We start from the raw sequence: 22,857 nt of genomic DNA, 5'->3' as shown, positions 1-22,857 counted from the left end.
GAGGTGACAGCCAGCGATTTGTGCGTTGGGGTGGGGGGGCGGGGGCTGTAAATTTGAGGGGTGGCAGGAGGAACTGATGCCAGGAGAGAAGTGGTGACTTACCCTTGCAGTTCGTTGGAGGTCATTGGTTTTCTTCCGACACTGGGCGGCGGTCCTCCTGTACAAACTGCCCATAATCACTGCAGCTTCCACCGCCTCCCCAGTGGCATTGCTGGCCCTGCTGAAGGACCTCCGACCCCCTCGGGGGAACAGGATGGCCCGTCTCGCATCCACCCCATCCAACAGCCCGTCCAGGTTGGCATCACTGAAGCGAGCATTCTTCTTTCTTCTGTGTTGACTGCGGTGAGGGAACAGCAGATCCCTCTTGTTAGCGGCGAGCAGCTGGGCACGAGTGTGGCGAATCAGACGGCCAGCGAGCCCAGGAAGGCCAGAAGCTCGTGGGGGCTCATTTTAGGCACCAAGTTTCGTTAGCTACGGGTCGCGATCTCGGCAATGTGGCTGTGGAGCAACGCCCCACCAATCGCGCCCGAAATGGCACTTAGAATTTATTTCATTAGGTTGCAGCTCATATCATTGCTTGGACTGTTAGAAGTAGACATTGCATGTAACAGCCAAGAGGCAAAAGCATGGTTCCTGGTGTAGTCTACTACGGTGTTACTGCCTCAGGAAAATTTATATCAAAATGCCTTTTGAAAACCCGTCTACACAGTTTCTACATCAATTCATCAGGGCGGCACAGTGGTTAGCACTGCTGCCTCACAGCGCCAGGGAGCCGGGTACAATTTGGCCTTGGTTCACTGTCTGTTTGGAGCTTGTTCTCCCCCTGACTACGTGGGCTTCCTCTGGATGCCTCGGTTTCCTCCCTCAGTCCAAAAACGTGTAGGAAGGTGGATTGACCATGATAAATTGCCCCTTAGAGTCCAGGAAGGTGCAGGTTAGCTTATGGGGTTGCAGAGATAGGGGGGAAAGGGCATGGGCAGACTGCTCATTCGAAGGGTCGATGCACACTCGGTGGGCCGAATGGCTTCCTTCTGCACTGCAGGGATACTATGAATCCATTTTGCTATTTTCTCGAATCATTATATTAAGATTTTTTGATTTGATTTTGCTTTTATAAATCAATGCATACTGTCCTGAATTAACCCAATGTCTAGAAGAGCATTAATTTTCTCCATATCAAGGCCTCTAGAATCCTGCCCTCTAAATGCTGTTAAACTGGCTCGTCTATAATAAACCTTCTTATTTTGTCATTTGCAGTTAATTATTACCTTGTGTGAATCACTGTAAATTATGCACAATAGATACTAAGTCTTTATTGAAGTTAAAAAAAATAATGCAAGCTTATAGCAGCCAAAAAATTATATTTTTTTGTTTGATTAAACTTAAATACAGTCTGGCAAAGCTTCCAGACATGAGAGATCCTATTAGGTATGTGAAAGATTCTTGATAGAAGACCCTTCACAGACAGGCTGCCCAAACGCTCCTGTGTGGAATTTCGGAGCAGGATAATGAACGGAAAAGGCAAATGTGACAGAAATATTTCTAACTGCGCTGAATCAAAACACGGGATCTTGTGAACTCTCGATAGGCGCGACTGGAACCAGGGCCTGCTTAACTTTTTTAAATTGTGCGGTTTGGATGCGAAGTTGAATTGTGTGGCCAAATGCGCTTTTAATTGCAGGCGGGGAATGTAACAAGATGTAATTGCTAATTCTGAATTATCTTACAATGACAAGCGGAACCGAGCTGGAGGCCGATAAATTATTCATGTAATAAGGTTTAATAAGAAATAATGATGGCGGGTTATTAATAAGAACCTGGAGCAACAGTTGCATTTTTAAAATGTGACATTGAAGAGTCATTAGCTGTTCTCTGAAGTGTCATTTTCAAAACGAGATTACAAAATAAAAAATCTTTAATATTAATAACTGTGTTAAAGACTTGCCAATGGTAGCTCACTGAATTTAAATTCAATTAACAAACCTGGAATAAAATGCTAGTCTCATCAATAATGGTCATGGCACATCTGGATTACTATAAAAATATATCTGGTTCAATAATACACTTCGGTGGGAGGAAATCTGCCAGCTTTACCTGGCCTGGCCTACATGTAATAATTTTACATGCAATTCCACAATAAGGGCAGCACGGTAGCACAGTGGTTAGCACAGTTGCTTCACAGCTCCAAGGTCCCAGGGTCGATTCCCGGTTTGGGTCACTGTCTGTGCGGAGTCTGCACGTTCTCCCCGTGTCTGCGTGGGTTTCCACCGGGTGCTCCGGTTTTCTCTCACAGTTCAAAGATGTGCAGGTTAGGTGGATTGGCCATGCTAAATTGCCCTTAGCGTCCAAAAAAGATTTGATGGTGTTACTGGGTACGGGGATAGGGTGGAAGCGTGGGCTTGGGTGGGGTGCTCTTTCCAAGGGCTGGTGCAGACTCGATGGACCGAATGGCATCCTTCTGCACTGTAAATTCTATGATTTCTATGATTCCATGATAAGAGGGTTGATCCTCAACTGCACTAGCATGCCACAACAGGGAAAAAAGGTCTGAGAGTCCACGGTCCAACGTATCAAGTGCAATTAGGGTTTAGAAAAGAAGTTTGGCATTGCTCACAACTCAAGAATAAACGCAAAAGCTTTTAAACCCTGGGCATGGCTTCACCTAAGCTTGATAGACTGAAAATTACAATTCATATTAGCGCTCAAACATTTGACATGCTAGTGTGAAGTTACTTAAGAACAGAGGAACATCTTTGATAAAATAGCGCAATAGTTTCAAAAGTGGGAAGGGCGGGTTTTCCATTAATGTTTCAGCGTATAACAGCCAGGCTCCCATCTTGATCGAAAATAAGCAAAATACTGTGGATGCTGGAATCTGAAATAAGAACAGAGGATGTTGGAAAAGCTCAACAGGTCCAGCAGCATCTGGAAGGAGAGAAAGCAGAGTTAACGTTTTGACTCCGCTTGGCTCTTCAAACTCCCCTGCTGAAGAGCCAAATGGTCTCGAAAGGTTAACTCTTGTTTTCTCTCCTTACCGTTGCTGCCAGACCTGCTAAGCACCTCCAACATCCTCTGTTCTTGTCCCATCTTGATCTCCCTGGTCTTTTCCTCATTGACTCTTGTTGGATGTCTTGACGGTTTGCCTTAGATTTTCAATTTTAAAAACCCTTTAATTTCAACTGTTGTCCTTTCATTAAATATTGACGTGGTATTGTGCTGGGGTGCTCGTGTGGGTGGCTCAGTGGCACAGTGGTTAGCACTGCTACCTCACAGCACCAGGGACCCGGGTTCGATTCCAGCCTTGGGTGGCTGTGTGGAGTTTGCACTTTCTCCCTGTGTGTGGGGGGGTTTCTTTCTTGTGCTCCAGTTTCATTTCACAGTGCAAAGATAAGCGGGTTAGGTGGATTTGCCATGATAACATTTCTCCTTCGCGTCCAGGGATGTGTAGATTAGGTGGGGTTACGGGGATAGGGCGGGGGAGTGGGGTAGGGTGCTCTTTCAGAGGGCCGGTGTGAACCTGATGGGCTAATTGGCCTTCTTCTGAACTGTAGACGTACTATGTATAGTTTTTCTTATTGATTATTGTCTAAGCCTGCTCTACCAGATTGAACTGTATACCTCAGCTGTGTTACAATAAGAACACCTTATCTGGTGCAGCACGGTAGCATTGTGGTTAGCACAATTGCTTCACAGCTCCAGGGTCCCAGGTTCGATTCCGGCTTGGGTCACTGTCTGTGCGGAGTCTGCACATCCTCCCCGTGTGTGCGTGGGTTTCCTCCGGGTGCTCCGGTTTCCTCCCACAGTCCAAAGATGTGCAGGTTAGGTGGATTGGTCATGATAAATTGCCCTTAGTGTACAGAATTGCCCTTAGTGTTGGGTGGGGTTACTGGGTTATGGGGATAGGGTGGAGGTGTTGACCTTGGGTAGGGTGCTCTTTCCAAGAGCAGGTGCAGACTCGATGGGCCGAATGGCCTCCTTCTGCACTGTAAATTCTATGATAACGTGGTTTGGCCACTATAAATCCCAATGCTTATAACCATTTTGACAACTTGCAGGAAAGAATTGCGCTTAAAATAAAGACCATAGGGCCAACCATTTCTTCTACAACTTTCACCAATGAGAGAATGAATGAATAAAAGTTGTTGGCACAAAAATGTGCAGATTAGGTGGATTGGCCATGTTAAGTTGCCCTTTAGTGGCCAAAGGTTAGGTGGGATTACAGGTAGCAGGGGAATGGGCCTAGGAGGGTGCTCTTTCAGAGAGGCGGAGCAGATTCGATGGGCCGAATGGCCTCCTTTTGCACTGTAGAGATTCTGTGATTCTATGATTTGGGAGAAGTCTTTCATGGTAATGTTAGAATGATGAGTCATGAAGTTTGAATGATGGTTTATTTTGGTAGCGTTTATCATTTCAGAAGAGAAATCCTATTCCGTAAGAGTCCAATAGTTATGAAACAAGCTTACATGAATAAAAACACAGTGTATTATATTTAATCGTGCCAGTGCCACATAGCAGGCAAAACCCAGATTTGAGTTTTCCTTTGCTCAGATGCCTGGGTGAGTCACACTAAGTCACGCCAAACATGAGTGAGAGGGAAAAATTGAAGGGAAGCATTCTATCTGTTCAGCATATTGTGTCCTTGGCTAGCCTTGTTCTCACTGCTTGTAGTGTTATGAGCCTCTGAGCACTCTGCACCTGCCCAATTCAGGCCTCTTGTGAATCACCAATTTTCACTGTTTCACCATTGGCGGCTATACTTTCAGCTGCCTAAGTCCTTCCTAAGCCTCTCAAGCTACTCCCACTGTCACATTCTCCTCTATAAAACCACTCTTTAGACCTACTTCTTTGACCAAGCTTTTGGGCACCTGCCCTAATATCTCCATTTGTGGCTCAGTACATATAATCTTGTTTGATAACTTCCCTGTGAAGTGCCTTAGGCCATTTTACTGTGTGAAAGGTCCTGGAAGCTGTTATTGTTGTATTCCTTCTTAGGCAGTCCTTCGGGGTCAAGGATGACTTAAATCCACCCCAGGCTGATACGTCTATAATGCCACACGTGGGGGCAGGTGTTGCTTGAAAGCCCAGACAGATGCGGTTTTCAGAAGTTTGAACCTTTTTCCCGATACCTTGACATCACCTCCACCTGCTCCTAATGAAGTCTTTCGATGTGAAATGAAATGAAATGAAAATCGCTTATTGTCACAAGTAGGCTTCAAATGAAGTTACTGTGAAAAGCCCCTAGTTGCCACATTCCAGCACCTGTTCGGGGAGGCTGTTATGGGAATTGAACCGTACTGCTGGCCTGCCTTGTCTGCTTTCAAAGCCAGCGATTTAGCCCTGTGCTAAACAGCCCCTGCTATTCAGTGCCTTCCCAAATAATCCCTTTGGTCGGTCACAGGCAAAGGAGACCCCTGAGTTGGCAAGGATTTGTGACCTCTTCAGGGATGCTTTGAGGACATCCCTAAAGCGTTTCCATTGTCCTCCTTGGAGTCTCCTACCAAGACCGAGTTCTGAATAGAACATCTGCTTCTGGAGTCTGATGCCAGACATACGAGTGACATATCTTGCCAGACTGAGCTGGTTTTGAGTCATTAGTGCCGCAATGTTGGGCATGTTGGCTTGGGAAAGGATTCTGCCACTGGACTGCCTTTTCTGCCACTGGATTTGGAGGATCTTTCAAAGGCCCTGCTGACAGTGCTTCAGTAGTCCTCTGAGGTGCCTGATGTAGGTTGTCCAAGTCTCTGAAGCATAGAGGAGTATGGGAATCACTGTTGCCTGGTAAACCATGACCTTGGTCTTGGGTTTGAGATCCTAGTACTCAGAGAATATTTTCCCAGCCCGTCGAAGGCTCAGCAGGCTCATTGGAGGTAGTAATGAATTTTGTCATCTTGCTCTGCCTTCCTCAAGAGGAAACTCCCAAAATACAGAAAATAGTCCACATTTTCCAGAATCTCACTCTTAATCAATGGAGGGAGGTGTTGTGCTGTGGCCGTTGATGGGAAGAAGACAGTATTTTTCCACGTATTTATTGAAAGACCCATTTTTCTCACATTTTCAGAGAAGGATTAGGGATCTCACTGCTGTCGACCACAGGGTAGATCGTTGCAAGGATCCTCTTCAATAGTGTCCTTTCAGTGGACAGAGAGCTCCGTCCAGAGTAGCAGCGCAGTTTTCACTCTTCTAGAGGCACCACAGACATGATCGTCATTGAACGAGGAAGTCATAAAAAATGCATGGAACAACACCAACCACTGGACGTGGCTTTTTTCAACATCAGGAACGCCTTTCACTCTGCTGCGATGGCTTATGAAGGATTCTGTTCAAATTTGGCTGCCCTCAGAAATTAGTCATTATCCTCCGCCTACTCTACAATGACATGGAACCACTGCAGACCCAAAGTCAATGAAGACTGGTGTTAAACAAGGTTGTGTCACTGCAACAACCGTTCTCTCCATCATCCTCGCTACTATGTGCATCTCACCTCCATCAAATCACCTACAGGCACAGAGTTTAATTAAAGAATAGACGGGAAACTGTTCAACTTATGCTGCCTTCAATCTAAAACAAAAACCATTCCAACCTCAATCACTCAGCTTCAATATGCAGATTATGCTTGTGTGTGTGTGTGTACATGATTCGATTAAGCTGCTGGATGTTAATAGAGTCAGCTTGTCTGTGAGGTGAGAGATAAAAAGGGTAAAGGTGCTCGAAGCATGCATTTATAATGATAAACTATGGTGAAGGTGGATTTCCAAGTCACTAGGTTGGGTTTTTAAATATTTGCAATAGGAGATAGATGGGGACTTGGCTTTTCATCTGTTGGGTGGATTTCCAAGTAACTAGGTTGGGTTTTTAAATATTTGCAATAAGAGATAGATAGGGTCTTGGCTTTTCATCTGTTGAATTTTAAAGGGGAGTATAAGAACTTTCACAACTTCCAAAGTTTCAGAAGTAACTAAGAGAAAGCAATTACATTTTATTTGACCCAGAAGTTGAGGCAATCAGGGGCAGTAGGAAAACATGAAAGATATTAACGTTTTGGAAAAGCTATGTTCCAAGAGGTGCCAAGGATAATGGAATCAGAGATGAAAGGAGCAAAAGGATATTTAAGGAAGGATGTTGAGCTGAGTTGTGTTGGCTGTGCGGGGGAGATATCTTGGGACTAACCGTGTGCTGAGATATGGCGCAAAATCTGAAGCAGTCATCCAGAACCAGAAAAATCTTTGTTCCTGAAAGCAGTTTTGTTGATGAATTTTCCTCAATTTCCACAGCAGAGTGGAAGTGGGTGAGAAGTTGTGTGGCATATGTTTACAAAAGTGCCAGTGGTTTTGCCTTAGGTGGATCCTGGATTTTTTAAATAAAAATTCTATGAAGGAGTGTTGTCAAGAAGGTGTTTAGTTGTGTGTTCTGACTAAGTGGGTTATTTTGGGGGCTTTTAGTAAAGCTGTTTTATCTGTGTAACTTTAATTATGGGTGCTTAAGTTTTCTTTTCTTCTTGTTAATAAATCTTTTAATGTTTAAAGTCCCAAAAGTATTACTGTAATTCTGAATTACATGCTTCTGGGATCAGTAGATTTCTCCTCATTCTCAGAATACAGAAAAGTGGTTATAATCAGTAAGACAAGTTCCCCTAAGCGAGTGACATCTACTGGGGTCATAACATTCTTTTAATAAAGGAAGAGGTCAGTAGAGCAGTGAGAAACCTTGCCCACACATGCCACCTGTTGTAATCCCCCCCAAACCAGGCTAGCCAACACCTCACAATGTGATTTTCACATTCCCCATGGGGTAAGACTGGACATAACAGGAGGGAGCATGAAAAGACGGGTGGGGGCATGCCCAAGATATGTATCCTCACCCCCTTTGTGGAGAGAGCCATGGAAGTTGCGGGCGAGGTCAAGGGGCGAGCAGTAGCAGACGTTGAAGCAACTTTATCCTGATGTTCCATCTCGAGTGAGTCTCTCATCATGGGTGGCATGGTAGCACAGTGGTTAGCACTGCTGCTTCACAGCTCCAGGGTCCCAGGATTGATTCCCAGCTTGGGTCACTGTCTGTGCGGCGTCTGCATATCCTCCCCGTGTGTGCGTGGGTTTCCTCCGGGTGCTCCGGTTTCCTCCCACAGTCCAAAGATGTGCAGGTCAGGTGGATTGGCCATTGCCCTTAGTGTCCAAATAGGTTAGATGGGGTTACTGGGTTACGGGGATAGGGTGGAGGCGTGGGCTTGGGTACGGTGCTCTTTCCAAGGGCCAATGCAGACTCGATGGGCCAAATGGCCTTCTTCTGCATTGCAGATTCTATGATTCAAAGATCTCCCACAGCCTTGTTCTTCCCAAAAGCTGACCCCATGTCCTTTGCCTTCCAGGATATCCACCACATGGGGCCAGGTCACTCAGACCTGAAACCTGTCCAATCCCTCAGATGACCCGGAGCCGGCCTCCAGGGAGGACACCAACGTCTCAATGCTGTTTTCACCAGCACCTTCCAACAGTGCAGAGACACTCAGCTCCGTGGGTCATGTTAGCTTCTGGGGTACCTTCTGATGAGCCCCACATAACTGCAGTAGCACATCAGGTAGAGGCAGGAACTTCCAAGCGAGCAACCAGTCAAAGGCCTGCTTGATCCCAGAGAACAGCTGGCCCCTTAAGCCAGATGTCAGGCTTCCGGAAAAGATTATTCCATCACTGGTGCAGATGCAAACTCAGAGCCAGACTTTACAGGAAGGGTTGTCAGCAACATTCCAGTGCTTGCGAGTCCAACTGGATAAGGCCTTCAGGCGCAGCAGATGGTGCCGGCACTGCGTGGCACCCAAGCCAACACTGCAAGGGTGGCATTTGCAGTGGAGAGCCTGGGGAAGAAGTCCGAGCCATGTGTGAGGATGTCCAAGGCTTGGGTCATACTGTGCCGTCCATGGCTGAGGTGCAGGACAGGAGGGCCCAGTTGTACATAGTCATGCCCCAGATGCAGATGGACATTGCTGCAGCGCTCCTGAGCTCGGCCCTGTCACAAAGGGCCATGGCAGAGGGCATCAAGAGCATTGGCTGTACATTGTTGCACAGAGAGGCATGTCTGAGGCACCGCACCGATGGACCTGACCCACTCACTGAGTGACATGTTCCTTCCATCGCGCACCATGGCTGAGGGCATCGACAACATGGCTGAGACAATGGCAAGCCTCCAGGACTGGTAATGCCAGATGATGTTGTGGCCTTTGGAGCTCACTGTCCCTGCCCCTCCGTCCCATGGAGTAGCCCTGGGATCAGTGAGTAGCCTGAGGGAGGAGGAAGCGATGGAGCCCATCCCGGGCTCTGGAAGGCACTGGAAGCCTCCAGCCCTTCTGAATTCCCCCCTCCTGACACTGATGCAACTTCTGGGCAGCAGGCCCTTCAGGTCTAGGCCCTCCAGAGGACGCCCGCCAAGGCCATCACAGGTCAGAGGGCGTGAAGAGCTGTAGGCCACCTCCACTTCTGCTGTGCATTCCTGCTAAAAGGAGTGGGAGGCTACGTAAGTGAACGAAGTTGGGTATAGATGCACAGAATTATTTGGGAGAAAGGGACACATGTAAACCATACTATTAAACACATTTGCATTACCACTCTGAGCTGGCTTTCAGTCTCACTGCTTTCCCACGGAGAGGTGGGGGTGGGGGGGGGGGGGGTGGGGGGTTGGAGTGGGGTTATGCTGAGGCTGGGTAGGGGAGGTGGAGTGGGGGGGGGGGCATCCACATTGTATCTCTGATCATCCTGCCTCACCCAGAAGGGCCAGGCCATCAGAGTATCAGTGTAAGACACCCTGGTATGACACCATCCCCAGTCAAAGAGGCCAAACCTCGCTCCCACTCCCATGGCATGATCCACCCCCCCCCCCCACCAAAAAACAATGCGGCCCAGAGATAAGTGCTCACCTCGCGCAATCAGGGGTGGGCCAGGCCGTCAGTGGTCTGGCATGAGGAAGACAGGAGTCAAACGTTCTCAAATAATGAAGCGCACCAGGACTCTCCTCACAGCGAGTCGTCATCATCCTCCGTCCCGCAAAAGAGACCGGCGAATACTGCCAGCACAGACCCATCACCCTGGTGTGATGTTAAGATGACCCTTGGATCATCGTATGAAGGGAGAAAAGATTGAAGGGAAGGTGGTGGGAAAAAGGCTGTGATGAGTAAGGGAGATTAAAGGGTAATAGGAAGACATGGTTGGAGGACAAACAGGATGATGGTGATGGAGCTGCCAGACTATGGGCCTCATAGTTGGTGAATCTGGACTCAGTGGGTTCTCTCTGGCGTGACGGCCCTGAATGACACTGGCCATGGCCTGTTCAATCTGTCTTCCTTGGGATCCTCCTGAACAACCCTCATCGTCCTCCTCATCCGGCAAGTTCCTCCTCCTCCTCCATCATGTCGCCCCGCTACAACATCAAGCTGTGCAGCACCCAGCAGGCCAGCCCGATCCGTGAGGCCCCCTGGGGGCTATATTGTAAAGCTCCACCAGAGTGGTCCAGACAGTGAAACTGTATCTTGCATTGCTCAATGACGCTCCTTGCTGCTGAGTGAGCTTCATTGTACTGGTTCTCCACTTCGATCTGGGGCCTCCGCACGCGCGTCATTTAACTATGAACTCTGCAGGTAGGTCTTGTCACCCACAAGGCAACTCTTCATCTGAGGGAGCACCTTGGATGCGCCGGAAATCTCAAAAGGCGGCAGGATGAATGCGTCGTACACACTGCCTGGATAGTGTGCACATACGTGCATGATGTGCAGTTGGTCATCGCACGCCAATTGCACGTTCAGGGAGTGGTACCCCTTCCTGTCAATGAAGGGCACCCTCTGTCATGCCAGTGCTCGTAGGGTGACATGCATGTCATCGATTGCCCTCTTGACCTGAAGCATATCAGCCATGGCAGTGAATCCCACAGCCTGGGCATCCTGGCGGGCCTGGTGCAGTTAAAAGGTGATGTAGGGCAGCACGGTGGCACAGGGGTCAGCATTGCTGCCTCACGGCGTGGAGGTCCCAGGTTCAATCCCGGCTCCAGGTCACTGTCCGTGTGGAGTTTGCACATTCTCCCCGTGTTTGCGTGGGTTTCGCCCCCACAACCCAAAGATGTGCAGGGTAGTGGATTGGCCACGCTAAATTGCCCCTTAATTGGAAAGAATGAATTGTCTAAATTTTTTTTTTTTAAATAAAAAGATGATGTAGTCCACTGTTGGGCGCATAGGGCATCCGTGACATCGTGGATACACCTGGGCGAGGATGTTTGGGATATTTCTTGAGCCCTGGAATAAACCAGAGGCACAAATGTTTAAGGCAGCCATTAGCTTGACGGCCAATGGAAGCAGATGTCCTCCTCCACCTCTTGGGGAGAGGCCTGTGAGAACCTGGCACAAGTGCGGCAAGGTCTCCTTGTGAAGTTGGAATCTTTGTCGGCGCATGATGTCCGCCATCTCGTTGAAGGACAAGTGCCTCCTATAGACATGAGGCCTTTTATAGCGTGGCCTTCGTTCCCACTTATTGACCTGATGGGCAGCCGGCACTTCAGCCTCACTGGCAGGCCTGTGCTATTCTGGGGCAGGCTCCTCTCATTGCCTGGGTGAAAAATCTGGTGCGGCAGGACGGAGAATCACGCCCCTGGGTTCTCAGCCAGGAATGCATAATGAGGCTTGGCTGAGAACTTAGAAATGCATTAGTCTATTGAAACCCCTGGATCCTAGGGAGACAATTTCTTGATCGACAGTTCTGGCTCTCTGATCTGTGCTGTCAGTTCCACAATTTTTATTTACACAAGATAAAGAGGTGTCACGTGCTTGCAGTTTCTGCTGTTAATACTTTAAGAGGTCTGGATGATTGAAACTTTAATTGACCAGTAGCAAAATAGGTTTATTTTAATAAAATGGAAAGGTATCAATAAATGACTTTTTTTTAATACATACTATTATCCCTATAGGGTATATTGATTCAAAACAGTGTATAGTGGGTGACTGGGCATGGAAGTGCCAAAAACATGAGGAGGATTTTTTGAACTTACCTTTCAAAAGGTTCTCTGATGAAGACTATGGTTCACAACACTTTTTACTTGCCATGAACAATGACTCTTTGAAAAGTTGTCTCGATTACAAATAAAAATTATAGAGGACTAGGACATGTCTATCCCTGCAATGGAACCAAACAGGACAGGAGTGCAGGGTGAGGTCTTGTAACCCAAACCAGCCTGCACTCTTGAAGGGTAATCCTGAAAATGTGAATCTCTGGGCATAGGGTCAGGTCTCTTCGAATCAGGACCTTCTTGTCATTTTTAGAGGACTATCAAGACATCCTGACTAAGCAAAAATCCAGCCTTAAGTTTCTAAGAGGGAGCCACATTATGCACCTACCCCTTTTGAGTTAGTCAATCTCAGCCATGGCAACATCACTTTGCTTTGCAATGCTTTACAATTCTTCTGAGAGATTAATATTCTACATAAGATTTATATGTTTAACAGATCTCATGAAGAGGTTCTGAGTCTTGTATGGTTGAACATCAAGTGTTTTTTGAGAACGCATAACTATGTTCATATTACGGGGTATAGCCTAAGCTATGAGCTAACTCCATGCTTACATCTACACAGGTCTCTGTCTAATTCACAACTGACCCGAGTCGCAGGTGATATCTGTCTTTACATCACACCGTGGGTGGTACTGTTCCCCAGCCCCACATTAACCCTTGCTATGCCAGATACCCTTATACTACAATAAATGCAAGTCTTTTCTCTGGCTACAATTGGTTTACCTAAGGAGGGTGAAAAATCAGGCAGGGTCCCTGCTCTTGATCAATATCCTGTTCCATTTGTAATTAGTTGTATATGTGTGGACATTGGGCAAGGCCATGATCCGGCTCGGCTGTGATGCCCTCCATAGTCATATTGCTCTTACTTAATAGGTGTTCACATGAAGAAGAGCTATTTGGAAGAGATGAGGAGGAATTTCTTCTCTCAGAGGGTAGTGAATCTGTAGAATTCTTTACTGCAGAGAGCTGTAGAGGCTGCGTCATTAAGTATGTCCAAAGCTGAGATAGACAGATTTTTAATCAGTAAGGGAATGAAGGGTTATGGGGATAAGGTGGGAAAGTGGCGTTGAGGATTATCATTTCAGACCAGTCATGATCTCATTGAATGGCAGAGCAGACTCGATGGGCTGAATGGCTTACTTCTCCTACATCTTATGGCCTTATGGACTGAGGGTAAAGGCCTCAAAATGAAATTGGTAGCTTTATTATCCTGTTGGCAAATTGGCCAAATGGCTGCCTCCATTTTGAAAGGTGGCTATTGCCAGGTATCCAAAACACCTGCCTGTTTCAGGCAGTAGGCCTGTTTTAGAATTTAGAATATGGCTGATATATGATTCCAATTGCCATGCAGAGACTTCATAATGGACACTCTGATTAGTGCAACCCATTGAGAGAAGGAATTTCACCTCATCACAGTCATAAATGATTGGCTTGTCCTGAAACTTCACCCTGCAGCAAATTGTTTTTGTGGGCGGTGGAGTTCTCCTCTGAAGGCCTACAAAAAAAATAATGCAAGCCTCTGTCGCCCCTGGCCTCAACCCTGTGCAACGTTTGCTCACAATTTGCCTTGCTGATCATCTTGAGATCTCTATCCGGTGAACTGTTCTGGATCACTGATTGGTGCCTTGCCGTTATCGGTCAGATTTAAACAGGTTTGAGGCCTTGTAGATGTGGGAGGGTCTCTGCCATGGAAAGGGTCTCTGATCAGGGCAGGTCCGCTGATTGGCCATCCAAAGGTCAAAACAGAGCCACATCAACTAAAATAACTTAGAAGTGAAAGACTGCAAAAAGTAGATTTTATAAGGTCACAAAGGAGTCCACACCGAGGAGTACAAAGAAACTTAGTTTCTTTACAATAACTATGAGATACATCTGACAGTATAACCCAACTGGGTCTGCCCTACTGGTGCCTAACTGGCTGGCTTTATATAACGTACAACTGGACATTGTTTAGGAGTCACCCACTCCCTTAACGGGGGAGCTTGTATTCTGCAAGTTTCACGGGGAAGTTAGCTGTTCCCACTCCGTAAGGTACTTGTGGGTTATAATAGTGGAAATAGGAAACAATGTTCGGCGTGAGAACAGCTGGTGAGTCAGTTTCAGCGGGAGCATTGCGGAAGTGGTTGCTGGGAGGTAAGTCTGTCCTTTAAAAGCACTTGTCTTTGCAGGGGCAGGCCAGTCGATTTCGGCGTGAGAACAGCTGGTGAGTCAGTTTCAGCGGGAGCATTGCAGAAGTGGCTGCTGGGAGGTAAGTCTGTCCTTTAAAAGCACTTGTCTTTGCAGGGGCAGGCCAGTCGATTTCGGCGTGAGAACAGCTGGTGAGTCAGTTTCAGCGGGAGCATTGCGGAAGTGGTTGCTGGGAGGTAAGTCTGTCCTTTAAAAGCACTTGTCTTTGCAGGGGCAGGCCAGTCGATTTCGGCGTGAGAACAGCTGGTGAGTCAGTTTCAGCGGGAGCATTGCGGAAGTGGCTGCTGGGAGGTAAGTCAACCTTTAAAAGCACTTGTCTTTGCAGGGGCAGGCCAGTCGATTTCGGCGTGAGAACAGCTGGTGAGTCAGTTTCAGCGGGAGCATTGCGGAAGTGGCTGCTGGGAGGTAAGTCAACCTTTAAAAGCACTTGTCTTTGCAGGGGCAGGCCAGTCGATTTCGGCGTGAGAACAGCTGGTGAGTCAGTTTCAGCGGGAGCATTGCGGAAGTGGCTGCTGGGAGGTAAGTCAACCTTTAAAAGCACTTGTCTTTGCAGGGGCAGGCCAGTCGATTTCGGCGTGAGAACAGCTGGTGAGTCAGTTTCAGCGGGAGCATTGCGGAAGTGGCTGCTGGGAGGTAAGTCAACCTTTAAAAGCACTTGTCTTTGCAGGGGCAGGCCAGTCGATTTCGGCGTGAGAACAGCTGGTGAGTCAGTTTCAGCGGGAGCATTGCGGAAGTGGTTGCTGGGAGGTAAGTCTGTCCTTTAAATGCACTTGTCTTTGCAAGGGCAGGCCAGTCGATTTCAGCGGGAGTGGAGCTGGCTGGTTAGTCAATTTCAGCAGGAGCTGAAAATTTTTCTTTTTTTTAAAATTAGTTTTTTAGGCGGGAACAGGAAGTCGACCCGTGGACGTCTGGGAAGACCCTCACCAATAAATTCTGGTGGAGAGGAAACCCGAGACACTACACGTGTAGTGTCTCCCACCCGCCCTCCTCCTCTAACCTAATAATAAAACCCATTGGTCTGAGGTAAGTACCATGTTTTATTATATTATTATTATTTTTTATAAAGATTTAATTTAGTTGTTAGCCAGATCTTGGTAGAAAGTTAGAGGAATGGCAGGGAAGGGAGTGCAATGTTCCTCCTGCAGGATGTTTGAGGTGAGGGATGCAGTTGGTGTCCCTGCTGATTTTACCTGCAGGAAGTGCTGCCATCTCCAGCTCCTCCAAGACCGAGTTAGGGAACTGGAGCTGGAGTTGGAAGAACTTCGGATCATTCGGGAGGCAGAAGGGGTCATAGATAGCAGCTTCAGGGAATTAGTTGCACCAAAGATTGGAGATAGGTGGGTAACTGTAAGAGGGACTGGGAAAAAGCAGTCAGTGCAGGGATCCCCTGCGGTCGTTCCCCTGAGAAACAAGTATACCACTTTGGATACTTGTGGGGGGGGGGACTTACCAGGGGTAAGCCATGGGGTACGGGCCTCTGGCACGGAGTCTGTCCCTGTTGCTCAGAAGGGAAGGGGGAGAGGAGCAGAGCATTAGTAATTGGGGTCTCTATAGTCAGGGGCACAGATAGGAGATTTTGTGGGAGTGTGAGAGACTCACGTTTGGTATGTTGCCTCCCAGGTGCAAGGGTACGTGATGTCTCGGATCGTGTTTTCCGGGTCCTTAGGGGGAGGGGGAGCAGCCCCAAGTCGTGGTCCACATTGGCACTAACGACATAGGTAGGAAAGGGGACATGGATGTCAGGCAGGCTTTCAGGGAGCTAGGATGGAAGCTCAGAACTAGAACAAACAGAGTTGTTATCTCTGGGTTGTTGCCCGTGCCACGTGATAGTGAGATGAGGAATAGGGAGAGAGAGCATTGAAACACGTGGCTACAGGGATGGTGCAGGCGGGAGGGATTCAGATTTCTGGATAACTGGGGCTCTTTCTGGGGAAGGTGGGACCTCTACAGACAGGATGGTCTACATCTGAACCTGAGGGGCACAAATATCCTGGGGGGGAGATTTGTTAGTGCTCTTTGGGGGGGGTTTAAACTAATGCAGCAGGGGCATGGGAACCTGGATTGTAGTTTTAGGGTAAGGGAGAATGAGAGTATAGAGGTCAGGAGCACAGATTTGACGTCGCAGGAGGGGGCCAGTGTTCAGGTAGGTGGTTTGAAGTGTGTCTACTTCAATGCCAGGAGTATACGAAACAAGGTAGGGGAACTGGCAGCATGGGTTGGTACCTGGGACTTCAATGTTGTGGCCATTTCGGAGACATGGATAGAGCAGGGACAGGAATGGATGTTGCAGGTTCCGGGGTTTAGGTGTTTTAGTAAGCTCAGAGAAGGAGGCAAAAGAGGGGAGGTGTGGCGCTGCTAGTCAAGAGCAGTATTACGGTGGCAGAGAGGATGCTAGATGGGGACTCTTCTTCCGAGGTAGTATGGGCTGAAGTTAGAAACAGGAAAGGAGAGGTCACCCTGTTGAGAGTTTTTTATAGGCCTCCTAATAGTTCTAGGGATGTAGAGGAAAGGATGGCGAAGATGATTCTGGATATGAGCGAAAGTAACAGGGTAGTTATTATGGGAGACTTTAACTTTCCAAATATTGACTGGAAAAGATATAGTTCGAGTACAATAGATGGGTCGTTTTTTGTACAGTGTGAGCAGGAGGGTTTCCTGAAACAATATGTTGACAGGCCAACAAGAGGCGTGGCCACGTTGGATTTGGTTTTGGGTAATGAACCAGGCCAGGTGTTGGATTTGGAGGTAGGTGAGCACTTTGGGGACAGTGACCACAATTCGGTAACGTTTACGTTAAGGATGGAAAGGGATAAGTATACACCACAGGGCAAGAGTTATAGCTGGGGGAAGGGCAATTATGATGCCATTAGACGTGACTTGGGGGGGATAAGGTGGAGAAGTAGGCTGCAAGTGTTGGGCACACTGGATAAGTGGGGCTTGTTCAAGGATCAGCTACTGCGTGTTCTTGATAAGTATGTACCGGTCAGACAGGGAGGAAGGCGTCGAGCGAGGGAACCGTGGTTTACCAAGGAAGTGGAATCTCTTGTTAAGAGGAAGAAGGAGGCCTATGTGAAGATGAAGTGTGAAGTTTCGGTTGGGGCGATGGATAGTTACAAGGTAGCGAGGAAGGATCTAAAGAGAGAGTTAAGACGAGTAAGGAGGGGACATGAGAAGTATTTGACAGGAAGGATCAAGGAAAACCCAAAAGCTTTCTATAGGTATGTCAGGAATAAGTGAATGACTAGGGAAAGAGTAGGACCAGTCTTGTGGAAATTGTGTGTGGAGTCTGAAGAGATAGGCGAGATACTAAATGAATATTTTTCGTCAGTATTCACTCAGGAAAAAGATAATGTTGTGGAGGAGAATGCTGAGCCCCAGGCTAATAGAATAGATGGCATTGAGGTATGTAGGGAAGAGGTGTTGGCAATTCTGGACAGGCTGAAAATAGATAAGTCCCCGGGACCTGATGGGATTTATCCTAGGATTCTCTGGGAGGCCAGGGAAGAGATTGCTGGACCTTTGGCTTTGATTTTTATGTCATCATTGGCTACAGGAATAGTGCCAGAGGACTGGAGGACAGCAAATGTGGTCACTTTGTTCTAAAAGGGGAGCAGAGACAACCCCGGCAACTATAGACCGGTGAGCCTCACGTCTGTAGTGGGTAAAGTCTTGGAGGGGATTATAAGAGACAAGATTTATAATCATCTAGATAGGAATAATATGATCAGGGATAGTCAGCATGGCTTTGTGAAGGGTAGGTCATGCCTCACAAACCTTATTGAGTTCTTTGAGAAGGCGACTGAACAGGTAGACGAGGGTAGAGCAGTTGATGTGGTGTATATGGATTTCAGCAAAGCGTTTGATAAGGTTCCCCACGGTAGGCTATTGCAAAAAATACGGAGGCTGGGGATTGAGGGTGATTTAGAGATGTGGATCAGAAATTGGCTAGCTGAAAGAAGACAGAGGGTGGTGGTTGATGGGAAATGTTCAAAATGGAGTTCAGTTACAAGTGGAGTACCACAAGGATCTGTTCTGGGGCCGTTGCTGTTTGTCATTTTTATCAATGACCTAGAGGAAGGCGCAGAAGGGTGGGTGAGTAAATTTGCAGACGATACTAAAGTCGGTGGTGTTGTCAATAGTGTGGAAGGATGTAGCAGGTTACAGAGGGATATAGATAAGCTGCAGAGCTGGGCTGAGAGGTGGCAAATGGAGTTTAATGTAGAGAAGTGTGAGGTGATTCACTTTGGAAGGAATAACAGGAATGCGGAATATTTGGCTAATGGTAAAGTTCTTGAAAGTGTGGATGAGCAGAGGGATCTTGGTGTCCATGTACATAGATCCCTGAAAGTTGCCACCCAGGTTGATAGGGTTGTGAAGAAGGCCTATGGAGTGTTGGCCTTTATTGGTAGAGGGATTGAGTTCCGGAGTCGGGAGGTCATGTTGCAGCTGTACAGAACTCTGGTACGGCCGCATTTGGAGTATTGCGTACAGTTCTGGTCACCGCATTATAGGAAGGACGTGGAGGCTTTGGAGCGGGTGCAGAGGAAATTTACCAGGATGTTGCCTGGTATGGAGGGAAAATCTTATGAGGAAAGGCTGATGGACTTGAGGTTGTTTTCGTTGGAGAGAAGAAGGTTAAGAGGAGACTTAATAGAGGCATACAAAATGATCAGGGGGTTGGATAGGGTGGACAGTGAGAGCCTTCTCCCGCGGATGGATATGGCTGGCACGAGGGGACATAACTTTAAACTGAGGGGTAATAGATATAGGACAGAGGTCAGAGGTAGGTTCTTTACGCAAAGAGTAGTGAGGCTGTGGAATGCCCTACCTGCTACAGTAGTGAACTCACCAACATTGAGGGCATTTAAAAGTTTATTGGATAAACATATGGATGATAATGGCATAGTGTAGGTTAGATGGCTTTTGTTTCGGTGCAACATCGTGGGCCGAAGGGCCTGCACTGCGCTGTATTGTTCTATGTTCTATGTTCTATGTTCTAAAACCAAAGAATGCACACAGCAGGTCAGTCAGCATCTTTAGAGAGGACAATGGGTTAATGTTCCAGCGATAAAACTCTTCACTAGGACAGGGAAAAAAAAGCAATGAACAAGAGGTGACCTGATAGAGGCTTCAAAAAAACTTTGCAACCGCATGTGGGCGGCATGGTGGCACAGTGGCTATCACTGCTGCCTCACAGCTCCAGGGTCCCGAGTTCGATTACGGTGGCTGTCTGTGAGGTGTTTGCTCTTTCCCCCCGTGTCTGCGTGGGTTTCCTCCGGGTGCTCCGGTTTCCTCCCACAGCCCATAGATGTGCAGGTTAGGTGGAGTGGCCGTGCTAAATTGCTCCTTCATGTCCAAAAGGTTAGGTGGGGTTACTGGGTTACGGGGATAGAGTGGAGGCATGGGCCTAGGTAGGGAGCTCTTTCCAAGGGCCGGTGCAGACTCGATGGGCCGAATGGCCTCCTTCTGCACTGTAAATTCTATGATTCTATAAAGGGTAGGCATAGAGGAGATGTTTCCATTTGTCAGGAAAGAAAAAACTAGGAGCCATAAATACAAAATAGTTACTGATAAATCCAATAGGGAATTCAGGAGAAACAATTTTACCGAGACTTGTTAGAATGTGAAACTGCTACCACAAGGAATATTTGAGGTGATTAGTTCAGCTGCACTTAAAAGAGAGCTAGATAAGAACATGAGGAAGAAAGGAATATTACAGGATCGTAGAATTGTTACAGTGCAGAAGGAGCCCAATCGGCCCATCGCGGTCTGTAACATCTCTCCGAATGAGCATTGCAACTTAAAATTATATTGATAGGATGAGAGGAAATAAATAGAATGTGGGGGAGGGGGAGCACAAGCACTGATGGAGATTGGTAAAGCAGAATAGCTTGCTTCTGAGCTGAATATTCTGTGTAACACTATGAAAAACATTTTAATAGAATCAGAACAAAGCAGGGGTAAAGAGAAAGAAAGAAAAAATCACGTGACAGGTACTGTGGAATGAGCCTTAACCTGCTTAAAACAATATCTGGGGAGGCTGCATTGCGAAAAGAACAAAAAAAAACCTTTGCATTTCAAGTTAATATTTAATATTAATAATTTGAGTATTAGATTTGAGCATGATGATGAATGGTAATAGTGTAATGACATGAAGGTTGCTTCAATGGATCTTTAGATGCTGTGAATACTAGGGTTTCTTAGCCAGAGGACTGTTCATCAAAGTCTGCCAGAGTTATTTTGCAGTCAACATCTGCCAGATCACAAGAAATAACTTGCCCCCTTGTCGATATCAGGCTGCGAAATGATTAATGAAGCAGCCCATGTAAACATTTTGAACTATAATGTAAAGATGTATAGTTAATGATTACTCGCGTCTTGTCGTGGTTTTGCAGTCGCTCATATTCTGTTTAATTTCAGCGAAATTAAAAAAAAGTGTTTTATTTGTTCATGGGATGTGGCTGTCGCTGGCTGGCCCAGCGTTGGTTGCCCCTCCCTCATGGCCCTTGAACAGAGTGGCTTGCGAGGCCATTTTAGTGGGGGGGGGGGGGGGGGGGGGCAGTTAAGAGTCAACCATGTCGGAGTGTGGGTCTGGAGTCACATGGATGCCAGACCAGGTAAGGATGGCAGATCCCCTTCCCTGAAGGACATTAGGCTTAAAGGAAAATACAAAATATACCTGTGCGAGAGGTAAAAGAACCGTGCAAATACAGCGGGGTGAGGATCCCTCTGCATAGGCTTCAATTTAATGCTTGCGTAATTGATTTTAATTATGCGTCTTCTTTAGCCTTCAATTATTGCGCACCACAGTCTTCATTTCAATTAAGTCTGAATTAAATTAGTCTCAAATGTAAAGCTGTACACCGAATGCTAATCTTTCTCACGTAACGGAACTGGCGAGCTGATTAAATGCAGTTTGTGCAAGTTGTTTTCTTTTCCAACTGTCTAACAGCGGGGTTCCCACCAGATGATCTGTCGTGAGCGGGCAGGAAATCCTGATCAATGCACATCATTCAGTGAAAGAATGACAACGGACACCACATCCATGCGCTACAAGCATCCACCTGCACTGATGGTGTCTTTTTAAAGGTAGTTCAGTTTACCCCGGCTCCTTAACTTTCCTCTTCTTAATGGCAGGTGATGATTCAGAGGCCTTCACCTGCTTGCAGGCGCTTTCATCTTTCTTCAGACAGAGTAGGTGTGGATTTGGTGGTTTATTATATAAGCAAATGAGGAACCTTTTGCCAGAAAAGTGTCTGGCTCCCTCGTGTCTCTCGGCCTCTCTTACAGAGAGTTTGAATCTGTCTGGAGAGTTCACTGTGGTTTCGATGACTGACAGCCCCCACCCCGACCGCCGGCAAACACGTTTTAAAAAATATACACGGGGTAAACCTGTATTTATGTAAAGCCTTAAGTCCCTCAGAAACGTCTCAAAGCTCTTTAAGAAGACTTGCATGTATACAGTGCTGTTCACAATTGCAAGCACTGTTTCTGAAAGGTCGTCACCGCTGTGGTGTAGGAAACGCACAGCAAGCTCCCACAAACAGCACTGCGAGAATGATCAGATCAACTATTTTTGTGATGTTGCTGTGGGATAAATATTTGGCCAGGGGATGAGGGGTTAAGTCACCCGCTCTTTTTCAAAATAGTGCCAGAGGATCTTTTATTTCCAGAACAGGCCTTGGTTTAACGTCTCATCTGTAAAACGAGACCTCAGACAGTGCCGTACACCTTCCACACTGTCCTGGAGTGTCAGCCTTTAAGTACGATTGGCTCAAGCAGTTTCTACTTGAGCCCTGACCACTAGCGCAACACGTCTGCTAAATTTTGCTCCTTTGAAGTGTCTTGTGACATGTTTGCTGCATCAAAGGCGCTATATAAATGCAACTTGTTGCCGAGTAGGCCGCCTTTCACTCACTGCTAATGGCACTCTGCATCTGGCTGTGAGGAGTTACAGAAAGGTGGTGACTCTGGGCGGGATCTTTTCCTGTTCCCGCAGTCGGCGGCTTGAAGGTGGGACTGGGAAGAAATTCTGAAATGAAGACGGAAGCGTTCCCACCTCCGGACGATCCTGCCGGGAATGAATCATCACTGGCAAAGGCTACCCACGGCAGCAGTGGGTAGCTCATGCAAATAAATAAGCAGCCAAATATGGAGAGGCCACAGGCATGGTCATGGTGGTAGAAGGGGCTCCCTGCTGAGGCCAAAGCCCAGTAGGCACCTGAAGTTGGAGGCCAACTGGAGCTCTTTCCGCTCCATTGGCAGCACTCGTCTCTGCCGGTACCTTGCTGACGGAGCCCAGGTGATCTCAGTTGACCACGTTGGTTATGTTCTATTATTGTGGGTCGTGTGAGTTAAATTGCACTGCCTCAGTAGTTTTGTCACCCTAACCAAACGCCGATGCAGATTTGATAGCTCCAGGTAAGGCAGTAACTGAAGTTTGAGAGAGAAAGGCTTCTTGTAAATGATCCGAAAGAGCCCACAGGGAATAGTTTCCTGTGGTTGATTTTTTTTATAGAAGCTATGTACAGCTGGATAAATGTCAGTAAGAAATGAATTCAGTGACGACTGTTATTTCATTTTGGCAATAAATCCAGTTTCCCCTATCAATAGATCCTTACATTATTGGAATGTGTG

The 22,857-nt window shown here is 47.1% G+C and overlaps 1 protein-coding gene and 1 long non-coding RNA gene across 3 annotated transcripts in view; both read left to right on the top strand.

Annotated features, from left to right (window-relative positions):
- Positions 1-22,857, top strand: part of LOC140424793 (uncharacterized) — a 455,234-nt gene that overhangs the window by 383,535 nt on the left and 48,842 nt on the right. The window lies entirely within an intron of this gene.
- Positions 21,202-22,857, top strand: part of LOC140425708 (uncharacterized) — a 30,885-nt gene continuing 29,229 nt past the window's right edge. The window contains exon 1 of one of the 2 annotated variants that reach the window (XR_011947938.1): positions 21,202-21,309. This is a non-coding gene — a long non-coding RNA (uncharacterized lncRNA). Of the gene's footprint in view, positions 21,310-22,526; positions 22,642-22,857 lie in introns of those variants that run through there. The other variant, XR_011947937.1, reaches the window with a different exon arrangement.

The sequence above is a fragment of the Scyliorhinus torazame genome, chromosome 6 (genome assembly GCF_047496885.1).
Source record: "Scyliorhinus torazame isolate Kashiwa2021f chromosome 6, sScyTor2.1, whole genome shotgun sequence".
Classification (NCBI taxonomy): Eukaryota; Metazoa; Chordata; class Chondrichthyes; order Carcharhiniformes; family Scyliorhinidae; genus Scyliorhinus; species Scyliorhinus torazame.
Note: the sequence above shows the minus strand (reverse complement) of the source record. Positions and strands in the feature narration are given on the sequence as shown.